General features: G+C 35.2%; 1 protein-coding gene across 3 annotated transcripts in view; it reads left to right on the forward strand.

Moving 5' to 3' along the window:
- Positions 1-14,313: 14,313 nt before the first annotated feature.
- LOC118200378 (zinc finger CCHC domain-containing protein 8 homolog) overlaps positions 14,314-18,717 on the forward strand; it is a 111,817-nt gene continuing 107,413 nt past the window's right edge. For 2 of the 3 annotated variants that reach the window (XR_015040857.1, XM_085815911.1), the window contains exon 1: positions 14,529-14,590. The gene's annotated coding sequence lies outside the window, so the exon portion shown is untranslated. Of the gene's footprint in view, positions 14,450-14,528; positions 14,591-18,717 lie in introns of those variants that run through there. The other variant, XM_085815912.1, reaches the window with a different exon arrangement.

The raw sequence follows: 18,717 nt of genomic DNA on the forward strand, positions 1-18,717 counted from the left end.
ACATTGACTTTCGTCAAAACATAGAACTTCGTACTTATGCATAACACTTCGGAACAAAAGAGAAAAAAAATTTTATAGAAGGTTTTAACTTATCTTTGAGTTTTCGATGCTTGAAACTCCGTCATTAGTTTTTGCCAAAATTGGTCCCAAGTTAGAGATTTCATGGATGTTAATCTTCTCCTTACTGCCCTCCGAGTGTCGTCCACATTACTTTTTCTTTTGCGTCCTCTACATGCTGGCCTCTTGGCGGAGTAATCGTCTGGTGGTTGGCATTTCCGTTTTTCCCTGGGACGGCTGGTCTTGACGTCCTCCGGTCTGGAGTCCTTGAATTTCTTCTGTTCCTCGTATTTTTGTGCCTCCTGTTGCCGTTTCAGTTTCCGGAACGACGGCCTTGCTGGCACCTGACTCTGTGGCCGTGTGCGCGTTCTCCTTGATGTATAATTTTTCCTGCAATCCTTCGTAGGTGGTGTTTTTCTCTTTACCACGGTTTCTTTACCCAGTGCATCTGTATTTTTGTTTTTCTTAAACGCTGGAGTCTGAAAGTTATTTTTTCTTTTTGATACCGACGTCCGGGTTGTAGAAGGGCTAGGTCTCTCTTCAGTTCTCTGTTTCTTGGGTGGTGGAATAGTTGTTATCTCTGGACCTTCTATTTCGTTTAGACTTGAGTCCTGCAAGAAACTTTTAAGGATTTCAAAATCATTTGGATTATAGTATTTTTTCACCTGGTCGGGACTTGCTTTACAGATTTCCCCTCTCTCGTTCTTAAGATATAATACTACTCCTTTGATTTCCTGAATTACATAGGGGCCTTCAAACTTTGGAGCTAGCTTTGCCGTAAAATTGTCTGGGGCACTTGATAAAGAAAATTTCCGCTTCAATACTTTATCCCCAACTTTAAAATCTGCTTCACGGCGTTTTCTATCATAATATATTTTCTGCCTATTTCTTGCCGTATCCGAGGTTTTAAGCGCCTGATCAATCAGCTTTTGCACATCTTTTTGTTTAAACTCCAGCTCTCTTTGTTGCACAAAGAATAATTTATCTAAAGGTGTAATTAATTTTCGGCCTAAGAATAATTCTGCTGGAGTTTTTCCCGTAGTATCATGATTTGCCGTTCTTAAAGCATAAGCTAATTCATTTATGTAGCCATCCCAGCGCTTGTGATGTGTGCTCACGTAACTGCGAATTATTTTTACTATATTTTTATTAACTCTTTCTGCTATGTTAGCCTGTGGTCTATACGGAACCATTTTGATATGGCGTATGCCAAGTCCATTGCATATGTTTTCAAATATTTGACTAATGAATTGTTTTCCGTTATCGCTAATGACTTTTATCGGTGCACCGTATTTTAAAATGTATCTGTGTAAGAATGCATCTGCGACTGTTTTGGCTGAGGCGCGTTTAAGTGGAATAATTTCTGTCCATTTTGAAAAATGATCTACTATTACTAAAAGAAAACGATTTTTATTTAACTCGCTCTGGGGGAAGGGACCAAGAAGATCTATGCCTAAAATTTCATTCGGAAATGTAGCGCGGATGCTATTTAAGTACCCGGCCGGGCTGTAATTAATATCATTTATTAACTGACATTGATTGCAGGACCTGACATACGCCGTTACTATTTTGTATAATTGCGGGAAATATACCGCCTCGCGTACCCTTTTTAAAGTCTTTCTGGCCCCTAAATGGCCCGCTGTTTTTGCTTCGTGTAATTCCTTCAAAATGCTTAATCGAAGCGAGGCTGGGATGACTGGTTTATACTCAAGATTTTCGTTTGTTGTTTTCGTATAGAATAATAAATTATCTATTATTTCATAGTTTTTTGCTCTATTTCTTATCGCATCGATATCTGTGTGCTCGAAGCTTTCGGGGTCTTTCAAATAAGCATAGATATTTCCAAATTCAGGATCAGCTTTCAGTTCAGTAATAACCGTATCTCTAGAATCTAAAATTTTTGAAGTCAACACAGGGAATTTAAGTTCATTTCCTTCATCGTCCAGTTTTATACGAGAAAGTGCGTCAGCTACATTGTTTTCCTTACCCGGTTTATATTTTATTGTGATATTATATTCTTGGAGTTTTAAAGCCCATCTTATTAACCTGGGCGTTAGGTTTTTCCCCGAGTAAAGTCTACCAACAGCCGCATGATCCGAAAAGACTGTTACTGGCGATTTGCCGAAATAAACTCGAAATTTGTGTACAGCCATTAATACGGCTAATGTTTCTCTTTCTGTAGCTGTATAATTCCTTTGTGTCTGATTCAAGGTTTTACTAAAAAATGCCAGAGGATGGTTATTTTGCATAAGAACCGCACCCGCCGCATAGTCTGGCGCATCTGCTGCAATTTCCAGGTTTTCGTCCCCCTCCGGGAATTTTAAAACAGGGGCATTAATAAGCGCTTCTTTCAATCTTTCAAAAGCTGTGTTAGCTTCCGCTGTCCACGTAAATTTACTTCTTTTCCTTTTGATTACTAAGAGTGGTTCAACAATATTAGCGAAATCTTTTATGAAAGATCGATAGTAAGAGCATAACCCAAGGAAAGAAGAAATTTTCTTGGCGGTGTTGGGCGGTGGGAAATTCTTAATAGCTTTTATTTTTGAATCTTGCGTTTCTATACCCTTTTGGGAAATTTTATAACCGAGATATTTAAGTTCTTTAGTTGCGAACTTGCATTTTGAGGCGTTAATTGTAAGACCGGCCTCTTTTAATAATTTAAAAACTTGTTCTAGATCATTAATGTGTTGTTCCAACGTACTACTCGTTATAATTATATCATCTAGATAAATTAAAGTTGATTTTCCTAGGACAGGCTTTAGAACAATGTCCATAGCTCTCTGGAATGTTGATGGGGCCCCACACAACCCAAAAGGCATGCGTAAAAATGCATAAGTGCCCGATTTTGTTATAAACGCGGTTTTATGTATATCTTCGGGTCTCATAGCTATTTGATAGTAGCCAGACGTTAAGTCCAAAGTAGACATATATCTTGTCGATTTGATCTGTCTAATGATCTCGTCTATAACCGGCAAAGGGTAAACTGGAGATTTGGTAATACTATTTAGTTTTCTGTAATCAATAGCAAACCTCCAAGCCCTTTTATCCGAAGGAGGAAACTCGTTCTTTTTCCTACATAGTACGACTGGACTCGCGTACTCACTATTTATGGGCGTTATTATTTTATTCTTTAACATCTCCTGAATATGTTCTTCGATGATTAGGTCTTTTTGTTTATCATAACGATACGGTTTAGTCCTACAAGGTTTTTCGGCATTTAATTGAATCTTGTGCGTAACTATTTGGCAGTTTCCTGGTTTTTCTGAAAACAAATGAGAAAAATTACTCACCACTTGCTGTATTGCTTTCCTTTCATGGTCATTCAGATGTCTAAAGTCCAATTGCGGTGTCTCCACAGGTTCCACCACCCTCTGGTCCATCTCCAACACCACGGAACTATCTTGAAAATTTAATTTGGCCCTCGCGGCCCTTAAAAACTCCATACCTAAAATAAGAGAGTGTTGCAGATCTTTCACCACAAAAATTAATTCTTTGAGACTTTCCTCTTTTACCTGTAAGTTTAATGATAATTTCCCGATGCAGTGACATGTTTTTCCTTGCGCCGCTATAATTTCCGTATTTTTGGTTTTAAATAATCGTACCCTATAAAAATTCTTTTTGAAGAAATTTTCACTCATAAAATTTCCTTCTGCTCCTGTATCGATGAGGGCTTCTACTGGTACATCGCCAACCAGGACTTGTATAATTGGTAGCTGTGAGTTTTTTAAGATGACCGTATTTAAATGTCTATTTGAGGGTTTTTTTAAAACTTCCGGGGTCTGGACCCTCCCTTTCACAGGCCCCTCTACTCGTTTAAAGCTTTCCTTTCAATCTGTGTCTTCTGGGTACCCGGATGTTTATTTTCAAATTTTCTTTTTGGGCCTTGACCTTCGAGTTTCGATGAGTTAGCTTGATAGTTCTTTCCCCCATAAGAGCGATTTCCATTTCTGGTTTCCTCATTTAAAGATTTCCTTCGGGTACTTTGAGAATATGTTTCCCCTCTCGCTTTTTCCGCTATTCTGCGATTTTGAAACTTCACCGCCAATTCGAAGAGTTCCTGCAATGTGCTTGGGTTTCTAATTTCAAAGTAGTCTTGAACAGCGGGTAACAATCTTGGTAATATTATTTCAATAATCTCCGCATTGGGTTTCTTTCCATACAGCATATCCGTTAGCTTGATTTTTCGTAGAATAAAGTCCGTCAATTCTCCTATATCCCATTGATAGAAACTATATAGTTCGGCTTCCAGCCGTGCGCTGTCTTTCACTATGGGGAAGGCCTTTACTAACGATTTTTTGAAATTTTCAAATGTATATGTCTGGCTTCCAAATTCCCCTAATAAAAATTTTCCTATATTTTTCCACCATAGCGCGGCCTGTCCTCTTAGTGCTGATGTGGCGATGGCAACTTTTTGTCTTTCAGGAACAGGGCAGAGCTGAAAGTGGTTTTCTAGACCTTCTAGAAATACCGCCACCGAATTTTTTCCGTCGAAATGGACGTTTGGCTTGATTGACGCTCTCAAAGTCTGGACCAGGTATCCAAATCCTTCCAACTGAGTTGTCATTTCTTGGTGTTGTCCAGCGGCTTCCATCCGATTTTCGGCCATTTCAGTTCGATAAGTGTTCGGGCGCCAATGTAACGTTGCGCGCCTCCAACTTGCACGCAACCAAGAGGTGACTGTGAAAACTGGATAAAATACAGAGCCTTGTGAAGGATTTAAGTCCCTTTTTATTCAACGTAAAAATTACAATTGCGTGCTCTTGACGCTCACAGACTGCGCCAACTCGGCGGTCAAATAAAAATAATAACCTGAAAAGAAACTAAAGACAAGACTCTAACTACGAGGCTCTCTAAAATAACTAACTCACCGCGTTTTACAATACCGCTGCTAATTCAGCAGACTTGAAGCTCACTTGAACGATTAACACTACTTCCCGCCAAGCACATAGGCCGAAACGCGGGGTTCTTCAATTTCTCGCTAACTACCTCCGCGCTCGTGAAGTAAGAATATCACACACCGAACTTGTTTCCTTTCTATTTAAATCATAATACTTCCGCTGATAATTTGAATCCTTGCGCGTTCTACTCCAATTTACATATTCTGGCATTGGCAGTTCCAGGGGAAAGTAAGGCTTGACAGGAAAGATAGTTTAAACTTAAAATAAATGTTAGTTAAAATAAATATAAACCCTACAAGTGTATAGGTAAATTACCGCTGTATGTCCGTATCAAGGACGAACAAGTAAAGGTTATGTTTTTCATAGTAAATAATCTGCAAGCACATATTATCTTAGGAATAGATTTTCTTTCAGAGGCACAAGCAACGCTAGATTTTAATGAAGCGTCCCTTAAGCTGACAATGAAACCAGTTCGTGAAGAAAAGGCTGAACCGCCGATGTTAAACCTTGACCACCTGCCTAATGAAGAGCAACGAAGAATCCGACAAGTGGTAAGTGAATTTGCTTCGTTATTTAGTGATATTCCAGGATTTACTCAGGTTACTAACCATAGTATTGACACCGGAGATTCAATGCCAGTTCGCCACAAAGCATACCGGTATGATAAGAATAAGGAAAAAATTATAGAATGGCATATCACCAATATGCTACGTAAAAAGATCATAACGCCCATCTCAAGTAGTTATGCTAAACCGGTGGTTTTATGTAAGAAAAATAATGACTATCCATTGACACATCCAAAAAGGTGGAGATTCGCAATTGACTACCGTAAATTAAACTCCATAACTAAATAATCGGTATATCCGTTACCTATTATTGAAGAAATTCTAAGGAACATAACATCCACCAAATATATGACGACTTTAGACTTAACGACTGGTTATTTTCAAATAGGGGTTAGGCCTGAGTACGTGCCTAAGACTGCTTTTATAACCAAGTCTGGCACTTATGCATTTCTGCGTATGCCGTTTGGCCTTTCAGGGGCATCGGCAACATTTCAGCGATGTATGGACATTGTGTTAAGGCCTGTTCTTGGAAAGTCCACATTTATCTATTTAGACGATATCTTTATTACTAGTGATAATCTCGACTAACATGTGCAGGATTTAAGACAGGTGTTTTCTTTATTAAATGATTCCGGTCTAAAAGTTAATGTCGAAAAGTGCAAATTTGCAGCCCCTGAATTAAAATATTTAGGTTACAAAATATCTCAGAAAGGAATCGAGACAGACGAATCAAAAATAATCGCTGTACAAAAGTATCCGACTCCAAACACGGCGAAAAAGCTCTCTTCTTTTCTAGGACTTTGTTCATGTTATAGGTCCTTTATAAAAGATTTTGCAGCTATTGCTGAACCATTGTTAAAATTAAAAAGGAAAAAGGCAAGATTCTCGCGGACGGCCGAAGCCAATAGTGCTTTAGAAAAATTAAAACAAGCATTAACGCAAGCCCCTGTGTTGAAATTTCCTGAAAAGGATGAGAATTTAGAAATTTCAGCGGATGCTTCGGATTATGCGGTAGGAGCGGTAATTTCGCAAAATCAGCAGCCCGTGGCATTTTTTAGCCGAACTTTAAATCAAACACAAAGAAACTATTCCGCGACCGAGAGAGAGGCACTTGCAGTTCTGTTAGCAGTGCAAAAGTTCCGAGTCTATTTTGGAAAGGCGCTAATAACATTGTACTCTGATCATGCGGCGGTAACTAGATTGTACTCAGGGAAAAACTTATCCCCAAGGTTAATAAGATGGGCACTCAAGCTACAAGAATATAATCTGGTAATCAAGCATACCCCCGGAAAGGAAAAAATCGTAGCAGATGCCCTATCCAGAATTAAAATAGATGAAGAAAGTAATACTATAAAGGTGGCAATGCTCACAGCATGTACAATAAATTCCCGAGAAACTGTAATAACCGAACTGGGTAAGGATCCTGAGTTTGGAAGCATTTATGAGTATTTAAAGGTTGCTGAAAATTTTAGCCACCAAGATATTGTGGCGATAAGAAATAGGGCGGCTCATTACGAACTAATAGATGGTCTATTATTTTATACAAAAACTACGAATTCCAAAAACGAATTTCGACCTGTTATCCCAGCTAGTCTTAGATTAAATATCCTGCAGGAGCTCCATGACAGCCCTTTAGCTTCTCATGCTGGTATTCGAAAAACTATCCAACGCGTACGCGAGGCAGTCTATTTTCCTGAACTGCAAAAGTTAACAAGGGCGTATGTCCAGTCCTGCCCAACATGTCAAGCAACTAATTATATTAATTTCCGCCCGGCCGGGTTTCTAAATAGTATTAAATCCGAATTTCCAAATGAAATAATTGGCATCGATTTATTGGGCCCTTTCCCAAAAAGTCAGTTAAATAAAAGTCGCTATCTCCTTGTTATGGTTGATCATTTTAGTAAGTGGACCGAAATTGTTCCCTTAAAACGAGCCTCCGCGAAATTAGTTACTGATTCTATTTTAAATAAATATATTTTAAAATACGGGCGCCCCTAAAAGTTATATCGGATAATGGTCCTCAATTTGTAAGTAATGTATTTGAAGACATGTGCCAAGAACTGGGCATACGTTATTTAAAAATGGTCCCGTATCGGCCGCAATCAAATATAGCGGAACGGGTCAATAGAAATATAGTGAAAATTATCCGTAGTTATGTTAAAAATTTTCATAAAAGCTGGGATAACTATGTCAATCAATTTGCTTTCGCCCTTAGGACCGCAAAACATGATACAACGGGCAAAACTCCTGCTGAGTTATTTTTAGGCAGAAAGATTATAACGCCGTTAGATAAATTATTTTATGTGCAACAAAGAGCCCCAAAATTTAAAATGGGTGATATAGAAAAACTAATTAAAGAAGCAAAAAAGAATACTGAAGTAGCACAGAGAAAACAAAAGCTGTATTATGACTTGAAACAACGGGGAGTGACTTATAAAGTAGGGGATGAAGTATTAAAAATTAAGCATTCACTTTCTTCAGCACCAGAAGATAAAACTGTCAAATTTTTTCCACAATTTGAAGAACCATATGTCATAGAAAAAATAACTCACGCTGTAGTAGTGTTAAAAGCCAGGAATGGTGAAACCTGATCCGCAAACATTGATCAAATAAAACCCTACTATGATTGTAATAAAATGCAAATATTTACAGATCTTTTGCAGGATCCGGCACGGCAGACACGGCAGGCACAACCTCCAGAGTTGGAACAACGACAAGTACAAGGGCAAGCCATTAAGAGGCAGGAGCAAGTGAAAAGAAAGTTTCCCCGCGGGAAAATTGAAGGTAACAAGAAAAAGAAGCCGTTCCACCCTCTAGAAAAGAGAGCTCACGAACACCCCCAGAATGAAGAAGGGAGAAGGACGACATATGCAAAGAGAGCCAGGAGAAATGACGGCAACTATAACCCGGCTCTAAAACGGAAGATCTACTCATCCGACAGGACTCTCCGCAGCAAATGTCGCCGAACTGCGGAAGGGCCACCAGCGGCGGAGGAAAAGTTACAAGGAAAATTTGAACGGCTAGCAACGAGGTGCAAGCAGGAACGCGAAACAAGTCTCCCGGTTCCGCCAAGACCAGCTGCCATCAAACGGCCAAGACCACAGGCAGAGGCGAAAAAGAAGGTATTCAAGGGTGACCGAACTGGAGAAAAAAGAAAGCTTCTAGAGGAAGGCACTGAAGGGCGAGCCCGCACAAGAAGGAGGATAAATCAAACGAGAATTTGCACTACCTTCCAGGACTGGGCTCAGAAAAGAATGTCCGAATATCACAAAGATAAGTAAAATTTTATGTTACTTTGCAAACTTAAGTTAATCTTTCATTCTTACTGCAAGTGGCAGATTTCAAGAAGTTTTACGCCATGCGAGGTCTACCTTTATCGCCAAAAAGGCGAGAAATGAGTTGTTACCGATTTTGGTATTATGTTTTTCAATTACTCGCGCGTAAAACTAAAGTTGATGTATAATAGGAATATGTAAAGACTTAAATATTGTAAAAGTTATTGTATAAATTTTATTTAAAACATTCTGGCAAGAAAGAAGTTTTAGTCTGAAAGACTTTTTGAAATGTAGTATTTCAATGTAGAAGAATTGGCACTTGCTTTGAAAAAAATAGAAGTTAACAATGTACTACTAATGTATGTTTTCAAATGCGTAAAATTAACGGCATGTTAATATGTTCTTATATACAATGTGAACTGTTATTTTAAATGTTAAGAAATACCGTGATATGGTAAAAGTGAAAGTAATGTTAAAAATTTTTTTTATTCGTGTGACTGTAAAAAGACCAAATCATGGTGAATATGTGTTAAAGGTTGAATGAAGGTAGTTAGGCTCTCTGACGCTACACTTCAGAGTTAGCCACTTTCAGAATTGTACCTCAGGGTTTAGAGTTGAAGTTAGGGTGTGTTACGAGGTCTTGGTATGTTGAATTTTAACACGTTAGTGTTTTGATTGTAGGAGGAATTGTTGAACACGTATACATAAACACATTCGTGTTTGGTGTTCTTTTACAACACATGTCAGAGAGCACGGGGAGAGATAATTAAAATAGTCATGAATGAAATAAGAATGTTAAGAGAAATATAAATATGCATGTTACTTGCCATTTCATTGTGTAACATTTCATTAAACTAGTTTTCCTTCCAGATCTCTGGAAGGAATCTCTGGAAGATCTCTGGAATTCCAGATCTCTGGAAGGAACCAGATTTGAATAAAAGCTCCTGTTTAGATGCAGTACAGATGAAAAATTGCGTGTCCTTGGAGCTGCTATTGTAAAAACAAATTTCTTTTTTTTAAATTTCTAGTTTCTATCAGAAATGTTTGTAAAAGATTGGCCTCGCGTTAGATTCTAGAGCTAAAAGTTTTCTACAAGGTCGTTTTAGACCTCAGTTTCAAACTAATTAACTCTGGCGTGAAGTATGTAAGGATCTTAAGTTTTACTAACTTTTATTTTATTTTAAATATTTACTATCACTTCTTATTTTCTACTTCCGGCCAGAATTATAAGCGTTAACTTATTTGTGCAAAATTTGTCTGGTGAACGCCAAGTACTTAAGTTGTGGCTTTTTGCCAAGCGAAAGAGAGGAAGGAGTTAGTCGAAGCAGGCCGCTTACCTTAGAAGTTTTACTCAGTTGCTGGTTGCCTTCCAGGCCAGAGGTTTAATCCTCTTGATAATTTTAAACGTATTGTAGTGTTAACAGTTCTCTGTACTACATACGGCTTCCTGTTAATATAAGGCCAATCTTCCACGTTTATTATTTCAAAGTTAGCGTTTAGTTATATTTTTATATTCTTACGTTTAGACCACAAGTAGTGGGTCTTTGTATTCCGAAGTACGGAAATTATTGTAAAGAGAGAAAAATAAAGGGTTTTGTATACCCTTCTTGTGTATCCTGTCTACTTCCCACAGTTATTGAACATAGCTTTAGTAAGCTCTCTGTTCCGAGTCAGGTCCTTGCATGTTCCCAAAGAAAGTAAGACGGAACGTTGAACCTGATAACTGATGAGAGATGAGATGTTTGTGTGGCGTTTGTAGACGTGGAAGGCGAAAGTCCGTAGATAAACAAAACTGGCTCGTGTCACAGGCTATTCCGAGGGTATTTCAAAGTCAAATTAGCCTCTTTTCTACAAAACATGTGAAACCACATCTCTTTCATTTCACTCTCCGCTTAAATCTCACCAGCGATGCCAGTGTTTTCTTTATTTTGTTCATTTCCAAAAAGGCTATCTTTTCGTGTTAACAGAAACAAAATGCATGAAATTACATAGTACAGTCAAAAGTCGTTAATTCGAACACCCATAATCCGGAATGATCTATAATCCGAACCTCAAAGCTAAAAACTTTCTGCGCATGCGCCGCGTTGACACATGCGCATAGACGTTTACGCATGCGCGTAAGACCTTTTAAGACTGCGCAAGCGCAGATTACGTTTTCGCGTGCACGTTTTACATATAACGGACGGTTATATGTAAAACGTGCTATAAGCTAAAACTATCTAATTATCTATTTCAGTTAATGGTGATGATTGCGTTGCTTCTTAATCTTCGAATTGGATCCGGCTTATTATTTTTTGCAGACTGTAAGAGCAATTTTATAAAAGTAAACTTGAACTTTCGATTATGTCAAATAGAATTTCCGATTCTGGAGCTCCCAAAGGATCGTACAAAACGAAAGTATGTTTCGATGTCCATCAAACAAAAAGTGGAATTGCTGCAAAAAATGGATAAAGACATGAAGAAGGTGACAGAGAGGTTAGTGAAAACGAAAAAATTTCGATTGACAAATTAGTCGGTATTCTCGGCACAGCAATTATAGGACTTGGAACTTGTAACTGAACAAGAAATTATGTCTGTTTATAGAATTAAAGAGAAAGTATTATCACATAAAACGAAGCAACTTAAACAACTTACATTGAAAGAAATGTTTAATAAAGTAAACAAATAAATATTAAGCTTTTTTTTTTTTGTAAATTTTGATACTCTTTAGATCATAATTGTTCTTTATTTCATAAATTACGGTTTCATATTTTTAATTTTAGAATTTCTGCGTGCCATCTTACGAGATTTAAACTGTTGATCTATAATCCGAAATCGCCAAAGTCCCGACGAGTCCGGATTAACGACTTTTGACTGTATTTTGTCGGGACCGTTGCATTATTTCGTGTTAACCGATATTTCGCGTTAAACGTATTCCACTGTATACAGATGTGTTTGGACTAAGTATATACAAATAATTTTTTAAAAGGAAAATTTATAATCCTTCCAAAAATGTTTGTTCATTATGCTGCTAAAAATTGCTCAGTAAATATATAAAGAAAGAAATTTACAACCAATTTTTCAGAAAGAATAAAAATTGAAATTCAAATTGATAAAATCCTGTTTAGACTAGTAAAATCTTTTTAAATTGGAAGATATTTTTAATGATTTTACTTCCCTCCCCCCATTTTCCTTTGCTACTGCTGTTTGATAAGAGGTTCTAGTAAAGTTTTGCGTTTAAATTATTTTGAACTTTCAAAGATTTTCCACTGCAGGATTTTAATTTTTTTCTACATTTTTAAGGGCCTTTTTTCTTTCTTTCTTTCTTTTTTCTTTTTTTTTTTTTTTTTTTTTTTAGTTTAGAAAAATATTCGGAAGATATTTTCAATGATTTTCCTTCGCTTTGAGGAGGACTAGAATTTTTTGGTGAACTATTAAGATAAAAAATATATTGAAATGGTTCATCAGCTGATTCTGAATACAGAGAAGCAAGAATTTTGTTTTAGAAGGGGAAATGTAATTAAATTCGACATACCTCCTCTTGACGATATTATGTTAAAGTTGATTGGATTCCTCACCTTCCTTGTTCTTTTATACTACTTTTTTGGTTTTTCTTGTGATGGTTTATTTTAACATGTTGACTGTTGTGGGGGTCACCGGTGACCTGCAGTCGACTTGGCTACAGCGCCGTGGGTGCCACTGGCAACGCGACCAATAGTAAAATACATAATTAGAATAAATATTGATACTGATAAATTTTTAAATGGTACCATTGTTACTATAATGGTTAAGAAGAATAAATCGTAAGAATTTAAATTATAAATCACAAAAATAGTTTACAGATGTTTGGAGGTCGCTGGTGACCCCCAGCATGAAGCACGATTATATAACATTATGTTCTGTAGATAATATTTCGACATAATATATATCGCACAATAAAAATTTCAAGTTGGCGTCATGCGCAAATCATGTAAAATGCACGCGGCAGTCAACATGTTAATTTTTACATTTTAAATTATCCTTGTTCCACATTTATAGGGTTTTATGAATCTCATTTGAACTTCAATTTTTCAGTCTTTGTGAAAAGTTGTTCCTAAATTTCTTTATATACTATGTATAAGAACTCCTACACACCTAGAAAAAACTAATTTATATATTTATTTATCCCAAATTTTCATTTTGAAACATTTTAGTACATGCTTTTCCTCAATATTTTAAAAGTTGATTTTTTTGTTGAACTGAAATATGTAATATGAAAAAATTCTATCAAAAAACATAACTCAGAATCAAAACAGGAGATAAATAGAGATAATAATAATGTGGGATATTCGATTCTCTTTCCCTAATAGTCATTTGAAACATTTTAGCGTGTTTTCCCATTCAGCTGAAACAGTAAAAATATAGAAAAATTCCGACAGAAACATAATTCGGCTTAGAAACAAAACAGGCAAAAAAATGGGTTGGTATCAGGAAACTGATTGTTCTAAAACAGGGCTTCTTAAACTTTTTTTCAGTTGTGACCCTTTTTTTATCATAGATTTTTTTCACGACCCCAAAATATGTATGAAAATTTTGTGGGACCCCATAAGCATTGCGAAAATCTGACACACGCGCGAGTGAAACTGATATTTTAAGTGACGGAATACTGTGTGTTAAGTCTCTAACTTGCCAAAAATTTTAGTTGATTGGAAACTAATATGCCGATTTAAAAGGAATGAAAGTAAATTATTACGTTTCTTACATAAAATTGCACAGTTAACATTTAGCTTCTATTTAAAACTTCTAAAATGCTTATGTTACATTTTTCTGTTATGTAAGTATTGAAGGTGGATATCTCACTGAAATAGAAATAATTTTGCTATTGAATTAACATGGAGAACTTTTTTATTGAAATATTTTTTCTCTGTGACATTAGTTGCATCTACTACGAAATAAAGATTAAAGAACTGTTTTTAAAACATTTTGAATTCATTGTCATATTGATCTATGAAGCACTAGATTAGTGAGTTTTTATTACATTATTGACAAATATAGTTTTTAAACAATCAAAAAATTTTCAGCGGAGATAATTATTTGTCAAATATGAATGTGTTTTCAAAGAGGAAATAAATAATAAGTGATAAAAAGAAAATTCAGTTAGAACATTCACATCTCTAAGAAAGTAATTTGCTTTGATTTAATCTTTATAGTACAATATATTTTAAAATGATAAGGCAAAATCCAATGTGAAAGGTTATGCGAAGATTACGATAGTACCTAGAGTATTCAGCATTTCGTATAATCCTATAACCAGATAATAATAATAATAATAAAATAAATTTTATCTGAATGAAGTTTTCTTATTACAGAAACAGTAAAATTATGCAATTACATAAACGAATACACTTTCAGACTGTTTTACTGTTTTACTTTAATACTGTTTACAAGTGCACGCCAAAGTTGTGTTTTACTTCTCGCCCTTCAGCGCATGCTCAAGAATTACCATCCAGGCGAAACTAGTCCATTTATCCATGATGTCAAAAATTCGAAAAGTGGGGTAGGGTTTGGAAATACGCAGCCTGACATAGGAGCCCTGTAACTTTCAAAACGTCAAGTAACAGTTAGTTAAATAAAGTTTTTAATTTAAGTAAATTTACTATTTATGTTTCAGAAAAATAATTAGATCGTGATAAAAGTAAGGTTTAATGCAATCTGTTTTTTGAAAAGTTTATTTTATTTATGTATATATTTTCTTACTTATTTCTGAATCTGGCATTAGTTATGTATGTCGAGAAAATAAAAAATATCATATAGGGAATTTTTGAAATTTTTGAAGGTAAAGTGGCTTTTTTTTTATATAGCATGTAATTTATCACTTGAAATTGGTTTATCTTTCGTTTTACAATAACGGTTTTACAAAAGACGTTATGTTATCAACGTTTTTTGTAGAAGTGAATCCGAGGTATTATTAAACATCATATTGCGGACAAGCGTTGTATTTTAACCTTTGCCTATTTGAATCTAAACTGTTTTATCAATCCTAATGAAGAAAATTTTAACTCTTATGATTTCTGGAACATTACGGTTGGTTGGTGAAAACATTTATGTTGATTTGCTGCATAATATTGAACATGAAATGATGTGGAAAGTTCAGAATCACCCACTGCTTGACGCGTTTTTAAGAATTGCACATACTCGGTATCCATGTACACATCGACCTATTTTCACGTTAAAAAAAAATCCCAGAATTGCACAAAACTGGTATTACGCGCTCCCTTGACTTTATCCATGTACACATCGACCTATTTTCACTTAAAAAGTCAAAGAGAATTGACAAAAATCCAATTCTTCTTACTCTTGTAAAAAGCGCCAAACAAATAAGTGGGCGATTCTACACTTTAGCCAAAGTGATATTGATTAAGATTTTCCATGATACCCTTCGATAACAGATTTTAACTTTAATGGGTAGAGTAGACTTTAAGGTACCTCTTGTATTATGGCAAAGTTGTTTGATTTATCGCGAAGTTGTTGTTTCATTTATGGTAGCCTGTGTTGTTCAATGTTATGTGAACACTATTGTTATGTAATCGGGTGCATAATTCTGCAAAATTTTGAATCATGGAATGTAAGCGTTTTTGTGGTGTGTGTTGGTTTGATTCTTTAGACAGTAGAATGGCCGAGTGTAGTAAGATTAATTTGAAGTTTCTGTACTATTTGGAGCGAAAGGGGAAAAGAGCTTTAATTTACTTATGGTTTACGTAGTAACCATTATAAGTGTCCTGTATGTAGGAAGGATATGCGTCTAGTCGAACGTAAACACTGTTTAGATGAATTTGAATGGGTTTGTAGGAAGAAAGGTTCAGATGGTCACTATGTGAAGTGTTCGATCAGAAAGAGAACCTGGTTTGAAAAAAGTCATTTGATATTTTGATTTTTACGTGGCTCTGGGTGTACGAAGCGAACTCGAAAATCATGGTAAGTGAATATTTGCTTTTGGTAGTGCTTTATTGTATAACATGTTTTTCCTTTTTAATGTTATTTTATTGTTTGGTTTAAAATGTATTTCATTGAGATTATGTATTTATTGTTTGCCTATATTGTAGAATTTGGTGCTCCTTTGACTTTTTAAATGAAAATATATCAATGTGTATAGACAAAATAAAGGGAGTGCGCAATGCAAGTTTGTGCAATTCTGGGATTTTTTTTTAAGTGAAAATAAGTTGACGTCTACATGGATAAAGTTAAAAGAGTGTGCTATGCCATTTTTGTGCAATTCGGGGATTGTTTTTTAAGTGAAAATAGGTAGCAAAAATCGCCACTTCGCAAGCCAAAATAACGAGTCAAAGAATTGCACGAAATCAGTATCCATGAAGCGTCAAGTTTCGCCAAGGGGTACCCTAAACTATACTTTTACCCTTTTAATTATTTAATTTCTAGTTCGTTGATATACAGAGATATTATTTTTCAACCAGTCAGTGAGAAAGGTAATTCGTTTAACTTTGAATTATGACACTGAATAAGCAATTTTATCACTTTGTAAAATAATAGTTGAAGTATTTCCACAAAGAACCCGATAAATGTAAACACCACCAACAATGGCGATAAGAATTCAAACCTTGTAATCCAACGGAGTCATGTGTTCAAAGATAGCAGCCATTCATCTTATGCTGTTTTTAGTAATTTTGCATATTATAGCATCATACTCAATATTCGTGTTTGTATGTGTAATTTGCCTTTCATTTACTGAATATAATTTTGTCTAATTTAAAAATTATCTTTTCTGAAGTTTTTAATAATGAATAGATGGAATTATTTTCATTCAAGAATTATTTTCATGGAAGTTGTTGGAGAAAGATGCAGTTGATCTTTACATTATGGTAACTTGGCGATTTTTTGGCGAAAATTTGGCAACCAACTCTCCTACAGCAACCCTCTATTTTTTTTCCCTGCGGCCATTTTGTCTTCACGAAGTAAAGACATGTTTCTTTTCTTTTTATCTACTGAACACTTCTTCCAACAATCTACTAGCCGAATTACACTTATGCTAGAAATTTTATCAAACAAAACTGCTTAATCATGACAAATATTCACTGCAAAATTGGGAAAAAGTGCACAATACAATACTCCTTACGCGTTTTTCAAAATAACACATACACATAAACCATGTACACGCCAGGTAGTAACCTTTATCGCCTCCAAAATGTCGCCAAACTACCAGTTACCATATTGTAAAGATCAACCAAAGATGCTTGTGTGCAGTAGGAAGAGTTATTTCCTTCATTAAAAGCATGTGAAGAGCAAACAACAGATCTGCAGAGACTCCGATTCCATTGATTAACAAGCACTTGGCAAAGGTAACAACTATAATGACTGATGAATGGCAGATGGTTGTACGGATTCTTGGCGATTTATTTTGGCGCAGTTGTTGGCTCGGTTTTAACAATCGTCAGCCATCTTGAAAAATGCTGTGTTTACATAGTTTGTCATTAGTAAAGTATTTGAAACTTAAAAAATTTATATATATATTGTTAAAAATAATGGATTAATTTTTTTGTTAAAAACATTTTTTTAAGATGGCAGGCAAATGTAAATAAATACATTTACTACGAGTATACAATGCTAATGTAAGGTTAAATTATTACTTTCATATACCAATGAAATAGAATAAAAACATTATGCCAATGTATTAGACTAAAATATTATTTAAACTGAATATCGAATTAAAAAAATATCAAAATTCCTTAAATTCAAATACTTTAAAATAAGTAAATTAGAACGCTTCGTACACTAGAGCTAAAATGACCGCAGTTAGAAGTTTGCCGTTAAAAAGGAGGAATGTCTAATATTTTTTTACCGTTACAACGGTTATTTCTTCGGCCATGAACCACAATACCGTATATGGCCGTCCTCGGAATCAGCTCTTTGAACGATCTTCATCTGAGATCCACATACTCGCACTTCATTGCCTTCAATGAAGTGCAGTTAGCGAGGTTTCCTCCAAAAATTTTAAATGAATTTCCTCTGACCCTTGTAACAATTCGAAGAGATGAATAATAAAATTTTAAAATGGCGTGCTAATGTACAAATATTCTGTAACCAATCAGGGAGCTGATTACAGCTTGTTAATGCACAAATATTCTGTAACCAATCGGGGAGTTGATTACATCACATGTAGAATTAAAATTATTTGGTTGATCTTTGGATTATGGTAACTTGGCAATTTTTTGGCGAAAATTTGGCGACTAACTCTGCTACAGCTACCCTCTATTTTTTTTTTTTTTTTTTTTTTTTTTTTTTTTGCCGCCAGTAAAGACATGTTTCTTTTCTTTTTATTTACTGAACACTTTTTCCAACAATCTACTAGCCGAATTACACTTATGCTAGAAATTTTATGTAACAAAACTGCTTAATCATGACAAATATTAACTGCAAAATTGGGAAAAAGTGCACAATCGCAAACTCCTTGCACGTTTTTCAGAATAGCACATACACATAAACCATTTACACGTCGACTTATTTTTACTTAAAAAAACATCCCAGAATTGCACACACTCTTAACTTGATCCATCTACACCGCTATTTTCTCATAAATTACAAAAATTTGCACGAAAATTCAAAAAAATTCTGTGAATCTTTAAACTCGGTAAAAAGCAGATATATGAAATTACCTGATCACGAAAAAGTATATACCCTTTCCAAGGATGAACATTTCCATGTATAAAATAAATAAAATATCCAAAAACTTTTACCTCTAAATTATCTATTATATTATAAACGTCACCAACGAATTCATACCACAAACATTACAAATGGTTACAAATACTTAGTGTCAAATATTTAAATTATTTCCATACACGTTTACTTCAACTGAAATGTCAATACCAAATTCCTACAAACATAAAATTCACAAAATAACTATCATTTAATTAAAATATCACTAAACCATGTACACGTCGACTTATT

Source organism: Stegodyphus dumicola, chromosome 4 (genome assembly GCF_044657685.1).
Source record: "Stegodyphus dumicola isolate Sdum_Otavi_A_Nest chromosome 4, ASM4465768v1".
Lineage (NCBI taxonomy): Eukaryota > Metazoa > Arthropoda > Arachnida > Araneae > Eresidae > Stegodyphus > Stegodyphus dumicola.